The sequence below is a fragment of the Varroa destructor genome, unplaced genomic scaffold, assembly GCF_002443255.2.
Source record: "Varroa destructor unplaced genomic scaffold, Vdes_3.0 BEIS01000001.1, whole genome shotgun sequence".
NCBI classification, from domain to species: domain Eukaryota; kingdom Metazoa; phylum Arthropoda; class Arachnida; order Mesostigmata; family Varroidae; genus Varroa; species Varroa destructor.
The window spans coordinates 57,229,595-57,252,243 of NW_019211454.1; the positions used below are offsets into that span (position 1 = coordinate 57,229,595).

General features: G+C 38.6%; 1 protein-coding gene and 2 long non-coding RNA genes across 14 annotated transcripts in view; 1 reads left to right on the forward strand and 2 right to left on the reverse strand.

The window, feature by feature from the left end:
- Positions 1–5,243, reverse strand: part of LOC111253470 (pyrokinin-1 receptor-like) — a 34,998-nt gene extending 29,755 nt beyond the window's left edge. Inside the window, exon 1 of one of the 2 annotated variants that reach the window (XM_022812887.2) lies at positions 4,772–5,243. The gene's annotated coding sequence lies outside the window, so the exon portion shown is untranslated. The remainder of the gene's footprint in view (positions 1–4,771) is intronic. The other variant, XM_022812896.2, reaches the window with a different exon arrangement.
- The window catches only part of LOC111253481 (uncharacterized), a 33,365-nt gene extending 14,925 nt beyond the window's left edge, over positions 1–18,440 (forward strand). For 5 of the 11 annotated variants that reach the window (XR_015322606.1, XR_015322605.1, XR_015322604.1 and 2 more), the window contains 4 exons: positions 10,035–11,291; positions 11,712–11,766; positions 12,073–12,240; positions 16,506–16,934. This is a non-coding gene — a long non-coding RNA (uncharacterized LOC111253481). Of the gene's footprint in view, positions 1–10,034; positions 11,292–11,711; positions 11,767–12,072; positions 12,241–16,505; positions 16,935–17,081 lie in introns of those variants that run through there. The other 6 variants (XR_015322607.1, XR_015322609.1, XR_015322612.1 and 3 more) reach the window with 4 other exon arrangements.
- Positions 8,558–18,527, reverse strand: LOC111253478 (uncharacterized). The gene is made up of 4 exons (XR_002674674.2): positions 18,387–18,527; positions 17,130–17,312; positions 12,054–12,244; positions 8,558–11,125 (listed from the first exon to the last, which is right to left on the reverse strand). It is a non-coding gene; the product is annotated as an uncharacterized LOC111253478 (long non-coding RNA).
- Positions 18,528–22,649: the final 4,122 nt, after the last annotated feature.

Genomic DNA, 22,649 nt, shown 5'->3' on the forward strand with positions numbered 1-22,649 from the left:
CGTCTCCTATCCATACGTTCAGAACAAGAAAATAAATCTGGTAATAACGGCTTTATTTTAAACCTGCCAAGACGAAACAGGTGAGGGTAACATTTGCGTAGCAGACAAACGAGAACGCTTTATTAGAGATTCATTATGTGTAAGCATATGATCTACCTATAGTCAGATTACTTGAAAGGCCTGCCTTAACGATTTGTGCCATTGTCGTCCATACAAAGCTTGATGTTGATGTCACCTGCCGCCATAGACGACCGAACCCAATTAACCGAGGAAATTTAACGAAGGGAAAAAAACAAGAAAAAGATGATCAAAAAGTGAATCAATCCAATCAAGGCCCTCAAAGGTGTTCGTGTGTAGATCTGACCACAACATAAATGATATTGTATCTCTCAGATTAAACAACCTTCATAACGATCCTGCGTTACGAGACACTACATTTATATTGCATTTAGGTAATGCCATTTTGAGTTCTGTCTCTGTTGAAGGCAAGTATTTATTTCATAGTTTACCAAAAAATTCTAACAATGGCGCTGTGTAAACAACGACGGCACGATCGATCTGAGGTAAACAGTCTTCTTGATATTTGTAACATGTGTTTTCTAAGGTACGCAAACTTTTAGAACTACTCTTACGATAAGATTCAGAGCAACCTGTTCCAGTTTTATTACATCAATTCCATTAAAGTAGTCGAAATCTTTCCTTAAAGTTCAGATGATAAGACCTAGGAACTCGTTTCTTTCTTCTATTCTAATTTAGAATTATGTACGCCCGACGACCACAAATCAAGATAAATAATTTTCTATGGTAGCATAATATATAACTCTCATGTCCTCTGTCGCACACTTCAGAAACTAGAAAAATCAACCTGCAGTTATTTGAATCCTCAGGCAATAATCACGGATGTAAATAGCGTCAGACTGCTTTTTGGCCAGCCAATGGAAGATGAGCCTTTTGTACGAACGAGGAACTAAGATTCTTTAGTGTACTTAAAACCGTAACGCTTTAGGCACGCACGTGCATGTTGTGACAATGCAAACATCATAACTAAATATCGGATAACGTATCAAAGGTTTAATATCTACAAGTGTAAATATTTTTGGATAGCCCTAATAAAGGAAACCAATAGGTTCCACATGGCAAGTTTGATGGCCCAGTATAAATACGCAATCTCTCGTTCGACATATGGCAGAAAAGTAGGACATATTTGGCAACCTTTGCTACGGTAAAGCGGTACAAGACAAGGGAAGCGAAAAACGCGAATTAAATAAAACACCTATAAGATCGGCTATAGCCTATTGTCCTGTTACATGGTTTTGTTGGTTGTAGCAGACAAATCTCGCACATTTGGCGTCAGTAAGGCCGATACAAAAGCGAGCGTAGTAGCCAATACGATATGTTGCCAATCGTTAAAATGTTAATTTTTCAGCATGATCTAGCTCTCGAGTCATTTTAGTGGCCAAGTATTTATGCCAAGAAAAAACCTATTGAAACATTATGCGGCCATACCGTTTTCACTTGATCAACTGATCTCGCATAGAATTGTAAAAAAATTCATATTGACTATCCATTTGGGTCGATAAATAAGTAAACATTAAAGTAAAAGTAACGCCACTCTTATGGGCGTCGATCCTATTTGGTTCGATAAAAGATAGATGAGTCTACCATTGTTGATCACAGTTGCTCACTAGAGGTTGTAACTTAAAACTGTAGGCTTGATCTGTATGCTATTTGGACATTAAGGACGCAATCATACTGTCACTATGCATGTTGTACATTATATGACATAGTGTAATTACATGTATAAATTATGGTTTAACATTCATAGATGGTCTCATTTTTGTCTGGGGCTTAGGTTTTTTCTCTATATTAAATAATTGCCTGAATCGTTTTGGCGCGTAATAACTATCCGGGTTAGGACAACATAGACTTAATATAATACAATATGATCAATCAAATTGATTAGTTTGTGATACACTGCTTGAACCCAGCTTTGCTTCAGATTGTGGAAAACTAATCTGTTCGCCTGTTACAATTCATGCAGTCAGTATTTTTGATTCCGAAAACACAAAGCCGTTTCGTTGTAGACTTTACAATTATGGAGCAGCTATTAAATAACTGGTTGACACATAGAAATTCGAGTAGTGGAAATCTATATTTGAGCGGATGAAGTCCCAAGAATCAAGACGAAAGGTTACAGCAAGGCTTTATGAGGAAGAATAGGTCAGGGTTTTGGCAGACTCAAAACTAAGATGAAAAACAATTTTTTAAAAGCTGCTGAAACTTTTAAAGGCCTCTAAAGGTACCGCCGGTTGAACGTGCCATTAAAGGGCCGCCGTATTAATGCCCCATCGGCCGAAGGGCCCATCAATTTCGCACAAGCCCTTGAAATTTGGTAATGCGATATAGTGAGCAACTTCAAAGGGACCCTAAAAGATTCCCGCCTTTGTAGACCCTTCGAAGTCTCCTGTCTTCCGGAGCCTTTCGGTAATTTTCACCTCCTAGGACCCTTAAAAAGTTCCCGCCTCACCGGACCCTTAAAAGTTCCCGTCTTCCAGGACCCTTAACAAGTTCCCGCCTCACCGGACCCTTAAAAGTTCCCGTCTTCCAGGACCCTTAACAAGTTCCCGCCTTTCACAGCCCTTCAATTGTTCCGACCTCTCAGGGCCTTTGGTGGTTTCCCCCTCATAAGATTCCGTAAAAGATCCCGCCTCCCAAGGTCCGTTAAAAATTCACATTTCCCAGAACCTTTCAAAAGTCTCTGTTTCAAAAACAATCTTCTAACAACGACCTTCCTGACTCTCTTAAAGCCACCTGCTTCTTACGTATTTATAAAATATATCTTCTATACATTCCGTGAAACTATGCATTTTCAACGCTTCCTCAGAACACTCTCATCGTCGTGGCTACTATATAGCCCCCGCATCTATAGCCACCTCAAAATAACTCCCATCAGTAAGCCACTCAAGCCATCTCACTTGATTTCGTCTCTTTTTTTTTTATAGGTCGGCTTAGAGTCTCCAGTCTCTCATATTGCTTTAAATCTGCCATTTCGTAGGCATCCTTGAAATTTCATATCTCTCTGGGTTTCTTCACTGGTCAAATTCTAAAGGATCTCATAGGGTCAAAAAGCTCTTGCCTCAAAGGAGGCAACAAGGCCATTCTGAAGGTCAAGCCGAAAGTTTTGGAGGTCGGGCCGCAAGTTTGAAGATTGGCACAAAAATTTCCAAATTCGGTTCAGGTGTTGCAAAGCTAGACGCGAAATTTCCAGAGGCTGCTCTCTTAGAAATATTGCACGTGAACTCTACCGAAGTCTCCTACTAAGTTATATTAAATCTTGCAACTAAGTATGTATTTAAGATACTATCTTGGACGTTAAAAACCAAAATGTCTAGTCCTTATTAGAGATGAATTGTGATACCACTAATCACTGCGGCATTCAAAAATCTATGCCACACAGTAATAGTAGATCTGTATTTGGAGCATATATTTACAAAATCTGACGTCGGAGGTGTGAACGCCTTTATCCTGGCCCACAGTAAATATACACAAAAATTCTAAACTGCAACAAAGTAGCCCTTCGTTAGTTCGAAAAAAGGGTCTTTTCAAGAGAACAAGGAAAAATATAAGAAACGTTTTCTTGGTTAAGAAGTAGACAATTATTAGAAAATGTAAGTTAGCGCTTCGACGATTTTACGAGCTGAGTTAACTAAATTAGATAAGCAAATAATTCTACAGTTGAGGGTGGGTACAATTGATATGAATTCAGGTATAGCAGCAATCTCTTGCTCTGTACTACACTTGACCACTCTCAGGCAAAACTCATATTTGTGCTACAATAACAAAACAGAAACTGAATTAAATAGCCTTTTCAGTGAGAAAAAAACTTTTTTTCCTTATCTTATCATTATTTTAAAATTGAAACAACTGAAGTGCTGTAAAAAGCAAATGCCGATATCGACACGAAAAGCAACAATTTTTACGCAGGTATTATGGTCATTCAAAAAATATGCCTAGCTAATCTAATTACAGAGCCAATTACCTTGTCCTTGATTCTAGTAGGCCACTCACCTATCACCGCATGCTAAATTAGACTTCTCGCTCCTAACTACGTCTCGGGTACCACGGTCGTATTTAAGGCAAACTCAAAGAAAATCGATATATTATTTTTTTGATTATTCTAGTTTTTTTTTTTTCATGTATTAAATAATTTTAGAATAAATTCAGTAACGGCCTACACCTGAATGAAAAATGGCTATCCGAACCGATTAATCAGTTCGATACTTTAAATTTGTCTAAGAAAATAGTGACCCTATTTCGCAATGCGAAAATCATGTCTCAGGATATCATAATGTTAATAAGTAGAAAGGACATCCTATTTACCCGCATTTTCATTCTCTACAATAAAAGCTCCTTCATAAACAAACTTGTGTCAGACCGTACTCGGACTCTTAAGATCTCAGATATATTATATATATTGTATATAACATCTAGTATATCGATCAGATATATAATCCGTCCAAAAAAGTGGTGACAGTTCGTGATATTATCTGTTGGATGGCATTTGATTTTCATTGTTGTTGATACTTCGGACCCACTCAAGGCATCATAGCAGGAATAAATAAAGCTCCCTTGGGCAAAATAAAAAATTTTATCATCAAAACATAATTGTCTATGACGACAACAACTGCTGCGTAGCTAACACTGACATATTAAGAAATAAATATTATAATCATAGAATTCAAAGGAAGTAATTTAAAAATTTAATACTCACCAAAATGGCGAAACGTCAAGAAGTTTTGGACTGCGATATTTTAAACCAGTATTGCCACGATCAGTATAGCTGATGTTCTAGCGACTATTGCTTGCCAGTTGTACATGGCTGTGAGCATAATGGGATAAACTTGACGCGGTCGTCCGACTGTTACAGTCACATCAATATATAAATAGCGAAACACTTTGAAGCTACGCGGAGGAAACCTCGATGCAACGAAATATTTCAAAGTTATTCTCTTGCATAACTAGGAATCTTCTGATTGTCGTCCCATTTTCTTAACCAAGTCAATCAATAACGATGCTGGTTCAAGGAGTTAATGTAAACTTCGCGTTCACCTCGTAAATTAGCGAAGTTATTCGAAGTTAGATTATGTTTTTATCACTTTTAAAACGGTTAACAATGATCAGCATTTTTACAGTCACTGTTATTTGTTGAATTACTTTTCCACATTATACGTCCGGGCTTCTTTCTGCACAAACACGATCAATAAGTTAGAGCGGGCCTCAAATATAAACTTTCTTCGATTGATTAGCTCAAGACCATCATTATAAACTAAGCAAAGCGTTTTTGGGCCAGAGCTTCTGTTCCCTTATCCAGCTGAAAAACACTATTTTGCCATTCGGCTCGTTTGTGTCCGTCGGCACTGACTTCGTATTGGTGCCGTTGTACTTCATGTTCCTCTTTCATCCTCTCAACACAATGTTTCCATTCCCTAACGGTCAGACACTCCATTCGAACTATTCGTTTTTATACAAAGAGTTCTTACCCTAAGCCAGCTTTTCACATGTTGGTTTTAACGGCGTGGTGATCTTCAAGTGGCGAGGGCAAACCAAAGCCCTCTCGCTATCTGAGAGAAGGGTAAGCCCTTTTCGAGTTCGCTGGTCGCTTATTCATTAGCCATCACCGAGCAGTCGTGATGTTGTCTGCGCAAGTGAAAATGATGCGGATATCGCAAAGACTCGGCAGCCATTTGCAACTACCAATGGTACTGCGCGACCGTGCAACAAAACGAAAAAATTCCGTTTCGGCGACAGCAGAAAGTTTTCCCCGTAGACTACGTTCGTTGGCGCATTAGTTAACCCTCAATAGTTGCTTAATCCTAAATCAACTGTAGTTAGTTACGAACGATAAAGCTTAGCGCAGATATGTGTATACGGGCAAGCAAATACACACAGACTAAAATGTTACGATAATGAACGGACCGGTGATAGGGTGACTATTGGTGACGTTTTTACGCAGTCGTTCATACCCAGGGGGAGAAGGCTCGTAAAGTAGACACTGCGCTTATTTTATAAGGAAATACATCGTCATTTTCGTTTCTAAACTGCTATGATTACATTACCTGGCTCGCCTTTAAGTTTATTGGAACCTCTCATCCAACTACACAACATTTTGATACCTCAAATGTGCAACATAAAGCTCGTAAGGAGGATCAAGTTTGCAATCAACAATACTTTTTAAGATTTGGACGCAACTTGTAACACCGGTATTTCAAAAAGCCTGAGTTCTGTCTGTCACGAGATAACTAGAATCGATTGACCAAATAATAAAGTAGACGAAATTGTATTCTGTAAATATAATTTTGTGCCCGATTAATCACCGCCGACTTCGGGAAAGAAAACTGAAAATAACTCAATCATTAATATTTTGTTTCTAAATTGAAATGTCAGAAACAAGTAAATGCACGGATGAAGCACTACGTTCCTGTAAGGAAATATGTCCACATATGTTATAGATGTACAGCATACGTGCTTGAATGTTGCCGTTCGCCATTTTTTAGTAAAGTATGCTGTAGGAGAGGCCCACATAAACAAACAAATTGCAATATATATATATTTATATACAAACTACTCAACGCGTTTCTCTACATTTTCGGAGCCCTGTGTAGAATTCCGTTATCTTCTTGATTTTAGAAGCAAGTCGAATTTTTGAAGTTGAATAAAGTATTCAGGTTGTGTGCACCGCCGCGCGCACGTGTGGCGCTTCCAGGGAACTTCCAGGGATAACGATCCGATAGGGGTAAAATATGACAGATTTAATTTGGTATCATTGTCTACTGATGCCTGTCTTATAAAGTCAGTAAAGACAGCATAGTAATTCGCCTAAGAACTTGAGTCCCTCTGTGCACTCACCTGACGGCAGACACGGTTCAGTTAACTAAAGAAGCTCATGTCCCATTCGAAGTTGTTCCTGGTTAAAATACGTCATTTGGTAGCACCTGAAATAGACGAGAGTTTCGCGTCTGATTTCAAATTTGTTTTTTTTGTAAATATCAGTAAAACATTGAAACGTAGTGTACTTTATGACAAGCTTCTAAGGGCTTTGTGAAGAACACCAGCTTTTAAAAATATTCTATTTGAAGAAACCAATGCGACCTCAACAAGATCGTGGTAACCTTTATTTGGTCTACGTATGGCCAGACTCCGTTGGACATATGCAATAGCCTTACATTTTGCCTACTAAAATTTGCTCGGGACTTGCAGAAAAGCCTATAATCGGCCGACACATGCAGCAAAAAGCGCCCTGCAAATTTGAACTCAAATCGTACATAGATCCAAGAAATTGTCTTACTGCGTCCATGTACCGGCGAAGGCAAACAAAAATCTTACCTCCATGTTACGCAAAACAGCGGCTAAAGGCAGCTGCCGATAAGCTGTGTGTCTCATTATGACCACGTTCCTATCTAGTGTGAGCACTATATTTTTTATGGATTAGACTGCTAGTTGCGCTAACGTACACAATTGCACGCGGATGCGTAGGCCGTAAAAGAGATTTCATTGTTAATTTGTACCCTCCACTTGGATACGGTCCTGATATGATCCATGAAAATGCAATGGCTAGAAAACAGTCATACTTTACTGAAGGGGTAAGATTCTGCCAAATTAACCGATTTACGACTACTTTGAATAACTAATCGTTATTTGTAATGGCAGCAAAACAGCTACTTAGCTCACGTCTTCCGCTACCACGTTTCCAGGGGTAGCTCTGGTAAGAGACATGGACGCCTATCTGACCCGCACAATTATGCAATATCGCAGAGGACTCGCCCACCAAATGTTAATATGGCCAATCCTGTGTATGCATGTCCTATTTTCTTGCTGGTCCTGTATGAAGCCAGCGCTAGGTACACACTTTGGTATATGTAGTGAGCTTTACTGTTATTATCTACCTATAAAGCATGGCAATGTTGAAAAACATTCACTTTTACTTTGCCCGATTTCACTGAAAAAACAATGAGATTCCCTCAACTAATTCAATGTGCTGGTTATGAACTCACATGTTGGTGTACACCTGATTGCAGAATCGCGCAGTGTAATCTCAATAGCACTTTCTTCAATAAAATGTAGTTAAAAAAAGAATATATATATATATATATATATATTTTTTTTTTTCAAAAACATTTATATTTTCAAAATGACATTCACCAAACGATGTAGACTGGGTGTCCGAACATAAGATAAAGATAGAAGTTACTGAATGTCTCTGAGGAGCACACGTGATGAATGAAGGGCAACGTCTTAACTTTGACCGTTGAATGGATTTCCCGCGGATCGAACATAATTTATTGCTGCAAAGTGCCTATGACAACCACTTCAATTCCAATAACCTTTATTTCTTTATACTCACTTATCTACGTAGTTATTCATCAAACGAATTGAAAGAGCTAAATGGCTTCCGGGTACGACCTAGTTTAACTAACAACGACTAAAGATACAACCTAATTAACATAGACAAAAAGACTGTCGACACATGCATTGCATTCGGAATGATTACGATAATAGATTAGAATTCACCACGAACAATTATTTATCTCTAAACAATTCATAATTATGATGTTTATACACACTCTAGTGCGGTCAAAATAGCTTTGAGATATAATAAGCATATTATTACCGTGTTCCCTTACCCCCCAAATAAAATCAAATTCGGGCGCACTAGTCCCTGCGCCATTTAAAAGATGGCGCCAGTCCCCGCGCTGTTCAAAAGATGCCGGGACATAATGCCGAACAGAAGTTAAGAATATCTGCCTGCTCTAAAGAGTAGAAGTCTAAATAGAATGAAATAATTGTGTGTAAACTCGGAGTTACCAGAAGTGCAAAGAAGTCTTTTATTTTCTTTCTCCATCATATCGAATTGACGCGCCTAATAGTGGGGTATCGGAGCTAACTCAGCTCAGTTAACGAAAAAAAGTGTAAAATGATTAGAAAAATCAAGAACAAATGGAGAGGGTAAAAACTAAAGTGCAGTCTCGTATATAATCACAAAAAATATTGGAAAACAATTCGTTGCGACTTTATGAACTTTGCTGGATTGACATTGATAAATTTTCTTTCGCTACATGTTTACTTTATAAGCAATCAATTATATCGGACTATGGCATTAAATCAATATGGAGTTTACACAGCAATGGCTATACGTTTGCAGTCTCGAAAACGTTTTGAAGAGACTCAGGAGCGTTAAGTAAAGTTTTCTTGTGGTCTTGCATGGTACCTTGCATTGCGGCCTTATGGCTTAAAGCACGTCCTTATTACGCAACTAGAGATTGGCCCGATCCCCTCTTAAGCACTAAATTTGCCTGGTCTGAAAGCGTATACTTTGTTGACCGTGCACGCCTTTCACATTTGACAGAAGACTCTAATAGATGCGGCATTCGACGACGGCCATGCAAACGATTATCCTAGGAAAGTAATAACGGTTCACTCCAGGTTGTTATCTGTCCAAGGGTTAATCAGCGAATATTAAGTTTTAGCAATCGGTATGAAATTGCCCGGACTCCAATGTAAATTATCGAACGACTGAAAAGTTTACAAACTGGTAAACATCAACACAATTTTGCACCTTGACTCGAAAATATAAACAGCATAGGCACATTAAATTTTAGTGAACAGTACCCACCCTTCTGTTGCCACTGAAATGTTCCTTTTCAATCAGAAGATGGTTCAGTTTTTGACTCAGCAAAAGCGTAGACCGTTACGAGGATTCCAGAATTAATCGGGCAGCATGAAATGTCTCCCCGAAATAAGGCTTGTCCCAAAAATACGGATCCTACTAAGTTTCTAGCTTCTAAAATACTAAAGTAAAGTTAGTATGAAGTGTGTTTGTTCGCAAACAGATTATACTGGAAGGAGTGCAAAATTCAAATCCTCTCGGTCTTCGATAGCTACTGTCATTGGAGGTTTCTTCCCAAAGACTGCAAACCGGTAATACGGATTTTCGTACTTAAGGTTGTTCTTTTAAGCTGATGCTGTTTATTTTTCAGAGACTAAGCGAATGGTAGAGAAAGATATTTCGATCAGTGCAGCTCGATGGAAATAGTCTGGAAACGTCAACCTCTCGAGGTCGTCGCTTGCATGGCGTTTAGGTGAGCCACTTATATCGTTAGGGGATCATCGAGAGAATTGTGAGGCCTTATTCTAATTTGCAGGCTCGAACAACTTACTACACCACTTACTTAAACCAAAAATTCAATATCACGTAATTTCAAGACGGTAACACGGGAGCTATGTAAGCACGACCGCACTTTTCTAATAAATGAATGGCGTTCATACGAAATTGTTTGCGATGCAATTAGTTCTACACATCTGTGCTTGTTATAAAATGATAATGCTCTAAGCTATTTTTTCGGCCACTCTCCATGTTACTGTGAATAGAGACGGAAGTCATGTTTTTAACTTTTAACCAGAAGGTACGTATAGCATAATTTCTTTGGTAACTTGAGCCTAATTTCCCCCGCGATATATTCGATAAGCGCATTAGGGCCAGCTAGCGTTTCAAAAAAAACAAAAAAAAAATTCAAAAACGCACACGAACATTCTATGACTAGGTTGCAGATGCTATGAAAATATTACTGAAACCGTCTATATGACGATATTTTTTTTCCTTTTTTCTTCCATTTTTCACTTCTAACCGAAGGGTTCTCCTACCTCCATGACTATATTCCCTTGATTTTATGCGTATACAGTTCGTTGAGTTGCGTATAGTTGCAATTGGCGTTCTTAGCCGTTGCGCTTTTTAAGCTCAATAACTACATAGAGATTAAAAAATCCACCTTCCTATAAAGTTACTTCTATTACACAATGCTCACTCAGCTGCTTCAAAGCCAACATGAAATTTTCTGTATCCTTCAAGTTCTGAACAGCCGCTTTCTAGTTGCGAATGCTGCTTCTATGACGGCTGTGACATCTGCCTTCATCGCAAGTAAGTTTTTTTAGGCCCAAAGGTAACAAAGATGTAGTCGAACATTGCCCGGGGTAAGGAACATGCGCTGGATGAACGCCCGCAGCTTCGACTGATTTCCGTTCGACCCTGATTACATCGTGTGACGCACTGAAGTTGCAAGCGAACTGGAAACTAAATGAAAAAGCGCTTGTAAATATGGATGCATTACGAAGGTTGTTATACGAGCCTATGTATGCGAACTCTGTTCACCCAATATTTCTCGCCAATATGTCAACGTCTTTTGGTGGACAGTTGGTGTCGTTGGCTTCAGCCACGCTTAGCTCTATCATAGAACTTGGTGAGTGTCATCATTCAAGTTTTCCACCAAGAGATCCTACAATATAAATAAGGTCGTGGAATCCAATTTTGAAGCAATGATGAAGAACTTTGCTAAGTTGCATTAATTCTACGTTAGTCTTTTCATTTCTTCCAAAAATAGATTACGAAATAGTAACGTCCAATAAATATAGCACTTCTTACAGTAACTTCGTTTATAATACATAAAAATTATCCGAAACGTTGGACAGTTCGACTCCAGCTTTACGTCATAAAAATACCACCACATATTTTTTGCCTTGTATTCATATAGTTGCGAGATTATTTTAACGTATCAGCATGCAAAATGCATACTGTCATATACAAAGCTTTACCTTATTGTCTAAAGATAAACGCGGTAATAAGTCCTGGGTACGAATTGCTGATTAATTCTCTATTTCAGTTTGCAGGGCTCTGTTGTATCGGGAATGTAAGAACGGACATCAGTCAAAATCAAAGTACGACATCTTTACCGTAATTTTCATTTGTTGAAGTTACTAAATAATAAGCTTCAAACCACTTTACGTTATTGCTCACTAACCACGTATAGACTAAACGCGTAGTGCAAACGCTGGGGGCGTTTAGACGTTTTCTGATAACAACGGGCTTTATACCGGTAACACGCAACTCCCTGTAGAAGCACGAACTCTGTCAATACTACTGCCATGAATATCAGATAAGGGAAGACACCAGAGCGACTTTCGTCATCTAGCGGAAAATCAAATGAAGATATAATTATACTTACTAGCGTTTGTTCACTTCAGGTGCCCAGAAGCCTTCGTTTATCCCAGAGGCCGCAGAAAAGCTATTCAGTCTTTCGTTAGATAAGTCGCCCAACCCATTACTCGAAAAATGTTTTTCGAGGGTCTCTCGACGCGATGAAGCGGCAAAATCAAATCCCAGCTCCGTGAGCTTTAGCCTCGAAACTGAAGGTATCTAAATACAACAAAAATAACGCGAAATAGTGGGTTTGTGTTTAAAATTGATACGATTCATTTTAGTGCTGACAAATGGTCAAGTAGAGGTCATCATTGCAACTAGTCTTTCCTTTATTTACGCGTGCGTCAAAGGCCTCTTCCCGCAAAAAACTGAGTAGAGCCCATTTAAATGCTGCCACCAAGACAGCCGCTGGCCGGACGGACGTCCCTTCTGTAAGAAACCAATGCTTGAATTTAAAATTAAATCTGACCAAAAATTGACATATCTAAGTGGCCAGTTCGCCGAAACTGCCTCAAGAGTGTTGAAAAGACCTTTTTGAAGAGTTTGAAAGATTGAAAAGGCTTGCCCTGTGTTATTTTGCACACGTTATCCATTGCCTGATCCGTACACGTAACGAGTTTTCATAAGTCAATTATGAATTTATTAGCTATATGAAGCATAGTATCCCATCATTGCACTGTTACTGTTCATATTGATGTTTGTACAGAACGCTAAATCGATGAGCAATCCTTTCTAATGTTAAGTGTTTATCAGCGTTGTCAAACTCACTTTTACTTTACAAACAATCAACAGATCGAGTAATTGACGCTCATCTTGTTGTTGATTGTTTGTCAATTTGTTCAGCTTAAACAAACAATTGTTTGTTTAAGCTGCTTTAGAAGATGCTCTGGGTCCAACGCGTATTCTGTTAACAAGCATGTGGCATCTAAGATGGCATAACTGCGTATGATATTTCGTAGCGGGTGTCCATCTCCACCGTGTACTAAATAGGGTAGTCCTGTAGTATCTGACTAGAAAAGCTTACTAACCTACCTAGGCACTATAACATTATGCGCTATCTGAACAGCTTTTAAATTCGGAAACTTAATGAGTTTGCTATTGCAATAGGAAGTAGCGGCACTGTACGGTAACAAAGCCTTGTTCTTTTACCTCGAAAAGGAGGAAACTAAATCCAGATCTGGATAATATTGCTACGCATACCCGCCATTACACACGCCACTGATTCCTTTTACTGACGCCAGTTTTGAGTTACATAATCGCATTCAACTAATTTACGTGTAGATTATTACGAGGTTGGCGAGGAACTTTTCGCCCTTAAAGGCTCACGCCTTTTACCATCTCTCACCTGTTGTTTGTTCCTTTTGTACCATTGACGTTCCTACTTTATTAATGATCTGTGTTGCGGTACTATATTGCGAATGCAATTACCGCTTAAAAAAATTCCTCAACGACAGATATCCCAGATGGGAAGATCGTCATGCATTTCCAGGAAAAATAACTCTGGAAAGGTTTAAGAAATTGATTGCAGCCACATGACAATCGTTAACCGCTTCCAATGCCCCGAATTCATTGAGTGGCTTTAGGAGAAAAGCTAAAACCCGGTTTTCATCTTAAACATATAAAAAAAGCCTTCATATCCTCCGGAACATGCTGTGTCGGATTTTGCTCTCTTCCGCAGTCATCTTCATGGCCTTACTTTTGACGCGAAACTCAAAATGTAGTTGGAAAACTTCTCTGGCGAGGCGACATACATCTTTTAATCGAAAGATACTAGAAAGTTATGAACAACGACGAGAATATATGACGTAACAACTTATTATCACAGAAATAAAAAAAGTAGTGGTTCTTATTTAGCAAATAAGCATGATAAGTTTGTTTTAAACCAATATTGGAGATATTAAGCTCGTTGTGACAATGGCTTTATCTACAAAGCTTCATGCAACGAAATTAATGTAAATTGATTGGATTTGGTGAATTTTTAACTTCAAGCAATTTTTGCTTTTTTATGCGGTACGTTCGTGATACATAGCGGACATTTAGGGTTTTCATTGAATGGAGCACCTCTAAAACGTGTAGGCATACTGCATTTACCCATTTATCGATTCGATTTTATTAATATTCTCTCATAATTTAACCTATCTGTTGGATCTCATTAATACTGCTGACTAAATTCAAGGCTATCTGGTCAAGTGTGAATCGGCAATTCTAAGATTAGGTCACTTCCGAGAAATACAGTTCCTTTTTGCTAGCTTTGTACAGATAAGAACGTTATAGAAAACACTTCGCCAGCTATGTCGACATTTCGTTAAAGTTTGTGCGTACACAAAATAGACCTTGCAACGCAAACGCTGAAAAAGCGCTTCTTGATTTGACCGTTCGATTGACAAGAAGCTTCGTTTGCATACGGAGACGGATGAAATAGTTAAGTTTTCATTTTACATCCAGAGCAGAATCTCTTTCGAGCTTCATTTTTCCAGAGCCAGTTCAGGTTAATTTTTTTTTAATACTTTTTTCTTTGAACTCTTGAATACTTCCGTGCAGCATGTGTAGAATTCACAAAATGTCATCGATTACTTTGATTAGAACAGGACGTTCAGAGCCGTATGCATGGAACGCACGCGGACTCTACAGTTTTTGAAATATAAAAAAATGTTCACAAAACTATTTATTTTCAATACTTTAGAAGAGCAGTTATTTCTTTTCCATATCAAATCGGTATCAAGATCTCCTTACGAATATTATATCGTGTATAGAATTAGCAAAATGTAATATATATAACAAATGAGGACACGAGATGCAAGGACTGTCCTCGGCTTCAATCATCTTCGTTAACCCTGAGCTCAAAACGAAGTGCCTGGGCACACCTTGTGTTCCGCATCAATTATTTGCTCGGTGGCTCGTCATGTAGTTTACAAGGAATAAATCTGTACATGATTTCGGGTTCTCATCTGCGTTATCAAGTATTGAGAATATATGTCGCGGACATGCTATCAGAAAAACAGGAAATGCAATAATAGCAATGGTGGCAATTGAAAAGCCGTACAAGTTCTTTTCAATGGTATTTTTTCATCTACGTAAGAGAACTTTAGCATACAACTTGATACTTTAAATACGTAATACACCTGAAGCTCGTACTTAAGTCTTCCAATACAGGTAAAAATTGGTATGTTGAACCCCGCTGTTTATGGCAAAAGCTCTCTAGGCTAAATGCGACAGCCTTCTGTCAGCAGTAATGTTACCTAGATTCTGCCCGTTCCTCTATGCTGCTTGCCTAACAGGATAAGTACCACCAGTCAAAAAACAGGCCCGGTGAATGCGGCACGAAAAATGCCGAACTTCGTGTCGTCACAGTATTTATTATCCACGAGTATCACTCGTGGAGATATTGTGGAGTACCAACTAAAAGGATATCTCAACCGCACCGTAATTATTTTATTTCCATTTGACAAAGCTGTTACACGATGCGTCATTGACATGCAGAGGCCTAAGAGGGATGAAGATATCGAAACCATTGTTGCAATACGAGTATCTCTAAAAAAAAAAAACATTACGCATAAGACCAGTAACAATGTAATCGTCGGTTTGGTTATAATGGCCAAAAATACAGAGATTTGACCTTCATTCCAAGTGTTATTGTTAAATATAAGCAATTTTTGAGAATGAGCCAGCCATACTCAAATAGAAAAGTCAAGCAATAATAATGAAAAAAAAACAATATCTAATAATCTAGAAGTCATAAGTTGTGCATATTAGAAACGACATTTGGGCGTACCACCGACTGACCTGCCCACTTTTATCTGTATCACACATAGCTCATGGTGCAGCGTTTTTAATTGTATTTAATTGGAAACGACAAACAAGTGCTAAATATCATGGCAAGTCTCGCATAAGTTTCAGGGCATCCACAATCAACAAATTTTATCATATTCAGATAAATATATGCATCTGCAACACGCTTTACGACATAGGAGCGGTATAGTCGTTAAATTTCCCATATGCAGTCCTTCCTTTAGAAAAAATGAAAAAAATACATTGTAATTCATTTCCGACAATAAATGAGGTTGATAAGTAAAGCTGAGGCTTGTACTTGCCTAGGCTTGTAGGTTTGAAAGAGCTCTTTGTAATCAATAGCCCGCAGAAAATGTCGGGCAATGAACATATGGATTAGACTTGAAATTTAGACTGAAAATACAAAAACTACCTTAATTGTTTCCTAATCACATCTCTGTTTACAATTTTAAGTTTTTAGTTTAGATAGCAATACAAATAGGGTATATAATATAAAATGAAAATAGTAAAAGACGGGGCCGTATGCCGTCAATTGTCGATGCCCCCTTAGTGGAAGCCCGCTAACACTTAAATATTCGTTGTAGATCATTCATTATGCGATATCGGTGTGATACAACGTACTCCCGTGTATACTTCTGGACAAATTACAGTAACAAGCACGATTCTGGCTTTCCATGTTTGATTTCAGATTGATGCCGCTCTTACCTGTCACTCACTGCTAATTGTAGACTAGCTTACTTCTTAGCACGTTCCGGGCCTCTTGAACGTGAGCTTGCGTAAGATAATTTTCAATTTAAAAAATAAATATTTAAATAAACGTGAACACTCACACTACACAAAAGGTCCAACAATTCGACATACGGCGGTGCTATCATACGCGATTTCTGCACTGGCAAATGTTGAGTGGCGCGCTATTTCGAGCCAAAGGATTTTGAAAACTTTTCGTCGACAAGATGCCACTAGTCTCCAAAGAAATATTGTATCCACGGAATGCTCATATGTTAGTATTAGTCTTTTGATATTATCTCTAACATTAAATATCTGAAACAAACATTATTAAGAAAATCTCGATAAAAAAATTGGCGCATTCCACCGGATAATTAGCCAGTCAGATTTACCAATACGTCTTATTTATTACGGTCGCTACAGAGGCTAAAGAGCTACCTAGGTAACTCTTTTTGAGCGCCGCATATATTTTTATTATTGAAAGCGGCCTTTGTTATTCTGACTCGTTAATATCTTTCTGCCTTTTTGAACACTTGAGTGTATGTCAGTTTTCGTCCTTGGCCTGCCCCTGTCAGTGCAAACTCGCCGGCCTCACAATCGTCGCCTAATTTCCCCTCACGAAAGGGCCGATGGCAAGAGGAAGAGAAAGAAAGCAGTCAAAAGCCCTTTCACTCTATACTTGTTCGACTGGCAGATCGTTTGCCGTTTCAGCTTCTCAACAATCTGCTTTATGCCATCATCCTTGGGGTGGCTTCAACGAATCACGTTTCTGAAAGTGTACAGGATGACAACATGGTCAAATTTTAACCCCGAAATAGTTTGGTTCAAATTCGAAATCTCTTATCGTATGCGTCTTATCCAAAGCTGTACATTTTCGAGTTTATGGGCCTGTGTTAATATGTACGTAAGAAGCTTTTGCTGAACTTAGTAAATTTGCTCAAGGTAGGCTTTCAAGTAAAATTTGTCGAAGACAAATGAAAATTACGTTTATGCCAAAAATGGTACGTTGTTTAATAGTGAGCTTGCGTGACCAGTAGAACGTGTCTAGAGTAGAAATGTATTTTAAACGAACGAATTCGAATAGGGTTGGATAACAGCAGTTCAGAACTGAACATGTTCCAGTATAGTTACAGGGCACAAGTTTCAATCATCATGTTTAACCGAATATAGCAATAGGTTACCCTATTGTCCACCATGTACATGTGTACATCATAACGCAAATTGATTTCTGAAATGATGCAGAGAACACATGTTTACTTTTCAACATACGTACTTTGTTGATGTGGTAGAAATTTACATAGGGTAGCGAGGCTTCAGTTCTTCGTATTTGGGTCGGTTCTCGTTTTTAGCGTTCACATAACGAATCGAAAGCTATTCTTTAGGTGATTCATCGGTCAAATGGGCAAAAAAAAAGCCGGACTGAACAATAAGGCCACAGGTGTAGTACACACGATAATTTTTTTTCGCACCGCATAACATATGGGTCGACAAACAAAAGCTTCCCAAAACGCGAGGAAAACTATTTGTTTTGAAAACTGTCAATTCTATAATTCAGTGTGTTAGTCAGGTACGAAACTTTATCATGGGCCGTAAACCATACCGAAATCAGCAATTTTGTGAACGTTATAAATCCGTAACCAGAATTGAATATGTCGTTCGGAAATGAATAGTCAATGACAATCATCATGCTCCACCGTTAAGTTGTTATACTCATTATACTGAACTTAACCCTCGAGAAATGTTCGTCATATACGACACTGCCTTTGAAACAAAAAAAAAAAAAAAAAATATACTATATGCAGTAAAATAACTATTATGAATAAACGTGTTACATTATACGTACGGTTGCTCTATTGGCTTCACTTGTGTCAGCAATTTCATGAAGTAATAATATAAACTGTGTTTGCTTGGTTCTTATCGAACGAATTTGGTCATAGCGCGTTCTCGGTTCTCACTCCAATAGAATCATCCTAGCGATCTTTTTCCAGTGCAGCTTTCGATAACCTTCTATTTGAGACTAAGAACGATTCTTTTAAGCGGGCAAGTCCATTAAAGCTCGGTTTATTAGAGTGCATGTGTGCTTTGGGCCAGATTCCATGAACAAATAATCCCTTGATAAGAGTAATCGGTTCAACTTTGCATAGGACATAGAGGGTTTTACAGGCAACTCGAGGGTTGGCTTAACTGTCGAGACCTTGAAAGCTAAACCGAAGTCTACAGTTCGTTGTTTGGCAACTATACAATAGAAATTAATGTAAACATTTAAGAAATGTGAGAACGTTTAAGGTTGGCCAGGCAACGCCTTTTTGCCGCGGCCGTTGCCTGTTGCAGGTGAAACGTTGCCTGCAGCGCCACGTTCACTCCGCCAATCAAGTGAATTTAACACCTATACAATAGGTATACAAATTCTGCATTTGCAAATCTAAAAACAACTGCGATAAATTGTTTGTTGATCTCAATCTTTTCTTAATCGCATGCTTATAATAAGCCCTGTACTGACACGAGAGTAAGGGCCGCGCGTTGTTAAGAAATCAGTGCGGTATAAGGGTTGTGACATCTCTCTGCCTTGAAGTCATTGGGAGTATAAAAAATCTGTATTAACTTATTATTAATTCAGAGTATTCATAAATCTGTATTAAGTATAAGCCTATATTAACCGTAAGACACCAATGCAGTTTACGGTCGCGCTTTTTACCAGCTACGCTCTAATATTTCATATGTTACTTCCGCCTGCACAAATAGCTAACCCTAGTAAATTTAAACGATAATTATCACTTATGGCACACGTGTCCCGCCCGTTGAATACATTGTTTTCCATATCCAGTTTTAGGTAATCAATCCCGTCATACACACAACGCTACAGTCCATTAAAGGTTCACCTAATTCTCCAAGTATTTGAGCCATCAGATACTTCTTGAATTCATTCACAAGTCGGTCTCCTTGAGGATGATCTGACACACAGGTTGAAAAAGTAAAACATCATTGCTTATCATTTATACAGTACATATTATCCTGGAAAACTTATAACTTCTGCTTGAAAATTTTTGAACTCTACGCTAGTTTTCTCAATTCTAAGCCAGCGTGTCACTACAGTTACCTTCGCCTGAAAATTCATCTATCTCGTTACTCGTGACTAAGAGTACTGTTGAATGCGTAACGTCTTAGCAGTACCCTGGCGAGACCAGATTTCATGCTGGCTGATTCTGAGCACGTCAAGCGGATACGTAAGCGCGTGTTCATGAAGTTAGCAAGCACAACCCGTCACAAAAAACTGCTGTTTTTCGAAAGCGGGAACGTCTAAGTATTTTTGCTTTTGCCATCAACCCCATACTTACCTAAACCAAATCTCTTTCAGTCAGCCTTCTGCTCTTTGTAATGGATCAGTTGAGGTTAAAGTGGATGTTATGTCAACGGTATGCGCTACACATCCACATACGCTCTATTCCTTTCAGTCTGACCAAGTGTATCAAAGCTAGCCAAAAGGATAACTATATGCCGCACGAACAACTTTCCCAACAATTTAACGGACTTCGTTTACGAACGAATACAAATGAAACCTATGCCTTCACCAGGCTTTCAATTCTGGTCGGCCTGCGCCTTTACTTTTTGCGTTTTACTTTCAAAAATAAACGAAAAGATCCACGTGCACTGCTCCACACATAGCCTCTTTGCCCCCAGTTCCTGCACTCGCTCCTTCTTGTTCTTGTAGATTATGCTCGTTACATGCTTAACATCTAACCCACTAGATAAAGCTATAGATAGCTAGCTAAACGGGTTTCCCGCTACTATTCGTTAATGTCCTTGGTCGTAGATAGCGGACAGTAATGCACCCGGCTCGCCGACTCGTGCATCACACACTTAACCCTTTTCCCGTGCACGTACATCTTTGCCCTTTGGGCTTAACAGCGACGCAAAATCCGGCATCTATTACGACGTAATTTCAACATGGAAATGAAAACGGGAGCAGTTACTCTCGTCGGTGAAGACGGTGGCCCCATATAGATCCGTCACGTTCATCATCGTCAACGGCTCGTTGAAGTGAAGCTGAGAAGAAGACAAAGCTTAACGCTGCGACGACTATAACACTTCCAGAGTTCTCCCTATTAGACTAACGCGGTGATTTTTCGTTATTGGTTTATATACATAGAAATGGTGTCTTACCCTATTTATACTAATACGGCATGTAAGTCCTCCCATGCGCTGTAAACAGATTCGGCATATAGCATTAATAGGATAAAAGCGTACAAACATAAGATTCATGCATCCGTTTGGTACGTCTATTTTTGGCGCGTTTCCACGTCGTTTTAAACACGGCTCAAAGGAATGGTGTATCATATGCGTTGACGCTACATACATAATTTAGATTCAGTTACGAATAGATAATTTGCTATTTAAATAATCTGAACATTTAAATATTCTGAATATCATATAGTATATCAGCAGCTTGTTGTAGGGTCCAGTGTAATAGACTGTCCAGATACAGTGGATCCCATTGCCCTACTGCAAAACGCTAGAACGCGTCACTAATACTGCGCGCCACGGTGCTCGGCTGACTCACGACTACTTCGAAGGCTTCCTTGATGTTTTACTTCTAGAAATTGACGCTATCCTCCACGAGAGTCTTCATCTCCAAAATACATAAATGACCTTTACTATAGTTAAACTTCTCTGCTTTGAACTCAGCAGTCCTCGCGGATCTATGCTGTTAGGTCTGTCTACAAGAAGAAGTTGCCTTAGCGTTATTTTGATGAAAACTTAGCATCAGTTTTATCGTGTTTCGATCAAGCGTTTAGCTGCTATGTCCAGTTGTTTACTGTACATTGATTTAGAAATTTTTCCTCAGAACACGACACAAGGTCGTTTCAGCCTTACGTGGATTATTAATAGACGATATATAGAAATTGGTCTATATCGCCAGAGAATATCGTGGAAACAATAAATGTAACAGTACCGAATATATACATATGTAGATGTGAGGTTGACGAATCTTTTATATCGACGCTGCTGAGAGCTTTATCGGCGTACACTGCGAATTTCGCTATCGACGTTACATAATTGCTACGATGGTTTTGAGCTTTTTGTAAAGATGCTTGCTGAACTTTAGATGCTAGCTTGGTACTAGTTTCGAGAACACCAACAGTGAATGAACTCAAATGTGTCATTACGTCCACCCTAAAAGAGCTCGTTGGAAAAGAGGCTATTGATGAAGTAAAATAATGAGATTGGCAAGCTTTTTAGGATATTTAAGGTATTCGTCGTCGATGTTGGTTTCGAAAGCACTGCATTATTCTCAAAATTTTGCAAAGGTCTGCCTAACAACGCTCGTTAGGAAGTTCTCAGAAAATTCTTATCCACTACGTTCTAAGTTCTCCTGTACGCATCCTGTAATATTTAATATAGCGAATATATAATCAGTTATATATAATCAATTCATATAATAAGTTCCGTTATTATGCAATCTTGAATTATGCAATACTAATAAATGCGGAAAGACTACACAGATTTTTTGAAGACTATCTACTTAGGCAAGGCATACTACGTTCTTCATGACAAAATAATTTTTTTCAAAGCTAAAAATCTCCACGTAACCAGCTTTGTCATACAGCCTATGAGGCAATGGGTTTCGAAGAGAGACTTTCACTATTTGGACTTACAGAGTGATACGATGCTTGACCGTTCGTTGGCAAAGGCCGACGACACGACCGAGCAGAGAAGGAAGAGTTGACGCATCTTCAGTGGTGAAAACACTAGGCAACTGATACAATAAAAGTGTAGCTTACGTTCTTTAGAGAATAGAACTAATATAATGTATATAAAAAGTTAATAATTTGGGCTCCTCGGTCTTGTCAGAGGCAGTAAGTCTTCCTATGAATTACCATATAGCTATCAAAGTTCAAATATCAGTTGCACGACGAAAGCAGTAAATCATCATTCTATTGATTTTTTGTACTTTTAAATTCGAAACCTCGCAATTGACCCTAACATAAAAAGTCGTTTAAGGGTATTTTACTGAATAATAGTCTGTGACATACGAATCTGTATCGAGTATCTTATGGCTATGATGGAAGGTAAATCGACTTTGTGAAGTAATATAAATGACACTACA